Source organism: Solanum lycopersicum, chromosome 4 (genome assembly GCF_036512215.1).
Source record: "Solanum lycopersicum chromosome 4, SLM_r2.1".
In the NCBI taxonomy this organism is placed as follows: domain Eukaryota; kingdom Viridiplantae; phylum Streptophyta; class Magnoliopsida; order Solanales; family Solanaceae; genus Solanum; species Solanum lycopersicum.
Genome location: NC_090803.1, coordinates 7,326,591 through 7,333,173, shown reverse-complemented (window position 1 = coordinate 7,333,173; position 6,583 = coordinate 7,326,591). Strand labels below are relative to the sequence as shown.

Sequence of the window (6,583 nt, the reverse complement as noted above, 5' to 3'; positions counted from 1 at the left end):
TTTAATTAAATTAGAATGATTTTAATTTTGGACCGCTGACAAGAGGCCACATGGAAAAAAGGTTTCGCAAAACCATCAAATCCTGCCGTTGGAAATAGCACGAGTGGGTCGTCCTTTTTGGTTGCGACAATGACATGGTTGAGCTCAACTTTTAATAGATGGCATGGATGAACTTTTTTTAAATGTTCGATGACATATTTGAAGTTTTTTGACAAGTTTTTTTTGGTGATTTGGACTTCTAATAGTCTGCATATACTTCAACTTCCCCATATCCAACAAGTGAGATCACACTAAGTATGTTATCGTTGTGAGTAAGAATATATAAGAGGTGGTTGATCAATTCAATTTCTCCATTGGAGAAGTACTTAGCACCAAATGAACTTAAGAAGATTTCCATCTTCAGCTAGTCGATTCTGCACTCCCCTAGTAGGGTTCCATATGAACATTGGAACAATAATGAGAAAAATGCTCCACTGCCTTACATGCATAGACCTTTTTTATCAGAGAAATGCATGTTGTTACATACTTCGAGAACAAAATAAAGATAAAAAATGTTCCTCAAATCACAAGAAAGTTTACCTTAAATAAATATATGAATTGAAATTATTAGCTTTAGTCGTTCTACCCCCATAATGGAGGTGAGACAGAATATTAAGCCCATGAACACACAAATTGCATAATGAGGAATCATTTGATGAGTCAATACATATCTACAAAAAATTACTTATTAAGATAACTGGTAAAAGCCAGAATAGTTTGTATAACTGTGAGAACAAGAAGTGTAATAGCTGCCACGGTTGAAGCTCCTGCCCAAGGACTCTGAAAATAGTTGTGCTTCAAACTTGCCATCATTTGACTCCATGGCTTCTCACAATGTTGAATCAAGTTACTGCACTCTTTTTGGTAATAAAAGTCTTTGATTGCCACCCCATCTGAAAGTTTCTTGAAGATGTTGGCCACTTGTTTGTCATCTCCTATCTCCTTAAGGATGATTTTGTTTTGGCGAAGAATCTCTATGTGATCCAATAAGTTGAGTCATTAAATGTGCATAGTTCGAGAAAAAAGGATATAGTTTTTTTGAAGTATGTTGCTCAAAAGCTATCATATTTCTCATGAAGGTTTCCATAGTATCCTCAATCGCGAAACAAGGGATTTTCATTACTCCCTTCTCAAACGTGATATCAAATAATGATGTTTTATCCTCGACATTGTCTTCCACAGATCCGATTTTTAAGAAGCTCTTTGGCAGTTGGAATATGATAGCATTGCCAAATATCAAGGATTTCTTTTGATAATCGCGAACTGTTGCCACATATATTTATCTTGGAACACTCGTTTTGCGTGCTAGGGTTCATGTTTTGTTCAACTGATGGGCGACAAAGCATGTGTACCACATCAAGTAAATGGTCGAATTGTTCTGATATACCTTCAATTTCTGATTTAGGTATAAATTTTCTCTCACCATATACAAAAAGTTCTCTTCAGTAGGATGTACTGTCATGCCATAAAGTATGACAAGCACAAAGAAAGGGAGTTGGTTTTCTAGTAACACCATGTCTCGACTTACTTGATTCTTCATCCGTTCCAATTTGATGATGTCGTCGTCTTTTTCATAGTCCTCACGAATAAATTCAACTACAAAACAACCATCAACCAATAACATTTCTGAAAAATTGTCAACAATATCACCGTCAAGGTTATCGTCATAACACTTTAGTGCTTCATATTTCACTTTATCAATTTCAGTAATGCAACTTTCCACATCAAGCCCATTTTTCCGCTTGAGAAATCGCTGTAGGTACAACAGTTTGTACTTTTCCATGGAGCCAAGTTGAGGATTTTTCCCAATTGAGATCAATATTGGTGTATAAGCTTCTGGATTTGATTTCCGTAACCCCATATTTACTTTGAATATGGTCGCAAAGTTGATGCATGTAGCGCCCAATCTCTCATTAAGTATTTGATTTATGCAACTCTTTGTTTGTAACAGTACAACATTTGTTCTCCTCCCTTCATCTATCTATAATTAGTGGAAAAGAATCATAATATATAATTGTCTTTAGGAAATAATATATATAACAATTTTATAAGTCACTATGAAGTGTCAATTGAAGGCTAAAAGACAAATACAGTAACTAATAGCAATAAATCAATAATATTTTTTCGATTGATCAACTTATCGATCAGTCTTTCTCCTCCCACCACCCATCCCTGACCCCCACTCCCTCCCCCATCAACCTATCCTTGTAGTGTTTGCCCTAAATGATCTACATCTCAATTAGAACAATAATTTTAGGATCTTTTGAAATTCATGCACTACCAAAATATGGGGTATCATGAAAAGAAATTACTATCTCCGTCTCAATTTATATGAGATAATTTGACTCAATATGAAGTTTAAAAAAGAAAAAAAATCTTAAAATTTGTGATTCAAAATGAATGATAGAAATTTGTGTGACTGCATATGATTTTATTAGAGATAACATATACTCCCTCTGTCCATATTTCCTTTTATATCTATCCTTATTTACATGTCCATTTTAACAAATCAAGAAAGGATAATAATTTTTTTTCTAATATGCCCTTACTTAATTCTAAAAATTTCTAGTATTACTAAGTTGTAATGCATGATTTTTGAAACCAGAAAATACATTTATTATACTTGATGAGTTGCATAATCTTTTAAATTAAAGGATAAAATTGTAACTAACCTATGATAATAATTGATGTCTTAATATGTGTGTTATTTCTAAAGTGGACAACTAAATAGGGATAGAGGAAATATATTTTATAGTTAAATTATAAATTAATATAAAAATATATCATCTTTTTGAAACTTACTAAAAAAAATAAATCACATAATTTAAGATAGATGGAGTACATATTTAATTGCCTAAAATAAGTAGGCTAATGAAATAACAAACAAATTATATAGTTGCGAGAAAGAGAGACCTTATCATTATTAATTTGAGGAATAAGTGGAATTTGGTCATTTGCTGGGGTCATCTCAGTGGAGTGTGTCATCCTTCTTTCTTCAACTGTAATAATTTCTATAAAAGACACATTCTTTTTAATTTCAATTCATATTATTACTAATCCAAAACAATATATTCATTGCAGAATTTGATTTGAAAAGAAAACACAAAGCAATAAAAAGAAAATTATATAGAATCAATTCCGTGTTTATTTATGCAAATCCAAAATAGAAGAATATAAATTTCAATTGAAGCCAAATTAAAAAAATAATTATGTATTAGTTCTTAATTCAAAGGAAAACACTTATATTCTTCTTATTTATTTGTTTGTTTTACTTTTTTTTAGTCCATGAAAGAAGAACGTATCTTTCAATTTTTGGTGATTATTTAGTTCGATTTTTTCACATGATATTTTTACCACCAAAAAATTAAAGGGCACTATGATACATTTTATACATTTTTAGTTCAAGACTATATAAGATTTGAAAAGCTTTTTACTTTCTTAATCTCTATATAAAGTCAAAAATCAGACAAACACTTTGAACTAAGAAGTAACTATTTTTTCATAAATTTTTTTTATTGAAAAACGTTCAACAACTATTTTCACAAATATCTCAATCTAAACAATGAAAAAAATATTTTCACACATTTTAATATTTTAGTGAGAATCTATTTTTTTTAGTGAATTAATTCGTTAAAAAATGAGTGAGAAAAGCTTACTTTGGTAGAGATGTAGGACAGTTGTTATAAATAAAAAGAAAAGAAAAAGAAGGCAGAAGGTGATATAAATTTGAAACAGAAACAAAAATAATTGTGTTTTTTCATATTTTCATTCACTTTTCCCTTTACACTATAAAATATTATGGAAATCATGACATTCAAATTGAGGTAACTGAGAATAAAGAGTAAAAATAGCTCTTATTTAAATTGTATGTTTGGATGGGGTTAGAAAAATATTAAAATATGAAAAATAATTTAAAAATAGCTAGTATTTAAATTGTATGTTGGCAAAGGTAAGAAAAAAAAAATAAAGGATGAAGTAGAGTTTATGAAAGTTATTTCTTAAATTTAAGAAAAATAAATTAATTTGAAAAATATTTTTCAAACACTAAAGGTAAATCAAATATGAAAAATTAAAAAATATTTTTCAGAAAATATTTTTCTCCAATACCAAACACACCCTAAATGATCATTACTTTTTCCCCGTTTAAAGTCTTAGGGCTCGTTTGGCCATAAATTTTCCAAATAATATTTGGAAAAAATTTGGCAAATAATGTTTGTCCATACAATTTGTCATTATTTGGCAAATATTTTTGGCAAATATCCCAAATTTCCAAATACTAGTTTTTTCTAGTATTTGAGCCAAATATCAATATTTGGGATATTTTAAAAATTAAAACTTTACCCCAATCTTTTATTTTTTACAAAAACACCCTTTCTAGTAGTTGCTTGCGTTGTATTACATCATTTTTTACGTGAACACCAAAATAGTGATGAAATATTTAGTGAATATTAAATAATGATATGATTGTTGATGAAAATTATTAAAAATTGGCTTTAGGTAACAAAGTCATGTACTTTATCTACTTCACGATGTATGGAATAATTCTTGTTGCACTCACTCCAAATTACCACATTGCTTCAGTGTCATGGACATTATTTGTTATTGTTGTAACTAACATTCAATTGACTTGTAATACAAACTTTTAGTTAATTTTGATAGTTTTTAAAACTTGTGTGTATAAATCATATTTTTCTAAAAAGGTGAAATATATTTCCCAAATTTTATGGCCAAACACATGGTGAAATTTCACCCAAATTTTCACTCAAATAATATTTGCCAAGAATATTTGAAAATCTATGACCAAACGCTAGTTTAAAGGCGAAGTCCTAAAAAAAAATCCACCTTTCAAAATGAGATATTCTATCACAAAGTCAAATTAATTAAAATGTAAAATGCTAAAATAAATATTAAATTAAAAATTGATTGGAAACAAAAAAAATTAATTAACAATGACCAAGTATCTTACAAATAAAGATATTGTTTTTTATGCCTATTCAACTCTTGCTTCTCCTGGATTTTTCGTTGCTATTTATGATTTCGTGTAATGGTAAGGGTTCAGTCAATATTAGATTCGATATTATTTTATAAAATTTATAACATATTAATTTTTAATTATTTTATTTTACTTCATAATTTGTGGTTTAGTTAATTTTTAATATTTTTTTTTTTGTAAAATGTTATGATAGAAGATGTGTAGGACACAAATTATGATAAAATATTAGTAGGTAAGAGTGAAACCATACTACTAAGTAGGACTACATTCTACCCTTACTCGTAGTCATAGGACTGTACAATCTTGTAGTTACTTAATAATTCTTTAATTTTTGTTGCTATCTATGGTTTCGTGTAGTTCATTTATAATATTATTTTATTATACTAATGTTCTGCTATGCTATCAGAAATATATTGAAAATGGTCTCTTTATCTTAACTTTAGCTGAGGTATAGGTAAGATCTGTGTACACTCTATCGCTCAGACCGCACTTTATAGGATTACACTGGATATGTTGTATTGTTGTTGTTGAAGAGTCACAAGTAGAAGTTAGAACACGATACTAAGTACACTTTCATAGAATTTTAATTTGATAAAAACACTCTAGACGCTTTTATAAATTAAAAAGGTGATTGATGAATCAAGAAACACGAAAGACGATAATACTAAAGTTTTATCCCACTATTGTACATGCAGTAATGGAAAAACATAGAGTTAAACAAATATAAACAAATTGAAATGAAAAGCTCAAAAATTGAGTCTACTAAAATACATCCGATAAGAGAAATTTGAATCGTATATGAAAATAAAGATATCTAATATCTTATAACATACTACTCGAATTAATAAAATACCTTGTAATCAATGTAACTAGCATATTAGTATTAGGTTTAGGAGATGGAACTTTAGGTACAACTGAGACAATTACTACTTACTTAATCACATTTATCTAGAATGTTGGTTATTAAGTATCCATATTATATTATTACTGTTAAATATAATATAGTAGCAATTATAATTAATATTCACAAAAAAAATTTATTGTTATAATGTATTGGACAGAATATTGTATAAAATATTTAAAAATTACCTGATTTAAAATGGATTAGTTGAATTGCACTTGAGTTTCTTCTTAAATTATTTTGCTCTGCTAAACTTTTATGAAGGTGAAGGAATATGATAGATGATTAATAGTAAATTGTATATGGGTATACTATATATAGATTAATTGCAAACCTGCTTATATTACTTACATAAAATTGTGTGCATTTTGAGAAAAGTATAATAGAATAAATAAAGTTTTAAGTATCATATAATAAAGTGTATATAGACATTACATTTAAGAAAATATATCATAGAATAACACTTTGAGTGTGTGTTCAAGCCACTTTTTATTCTAAAATTTGATATCAAGTATAATTGATGAACAAAAGTTTTAGGGTATGTTTAGTATGATAGAAGATTTACTATTTTTTTCTGAAAATATGTGAGTTTCTTAATTATTTTTAATATTTGATGAATAAGTTAAATGTAATATTTGTATAAAATCTAA

General features: G+C 28.1%; 1 pseudogene; it reads right to left on the bottom strand.

Annotated features, from left to right (window-relative positions):
• Positions 1-563: 563 nt before the first annotated feature.
• On the bottom strand, positions 564-6,232 carry LOC104646771 (UPF0481 protein At3g47200-like; annotated as a pseudogene).
• Between the last annotated feature and the right edge of the window lie 351 nt (positions 6,233-6,583).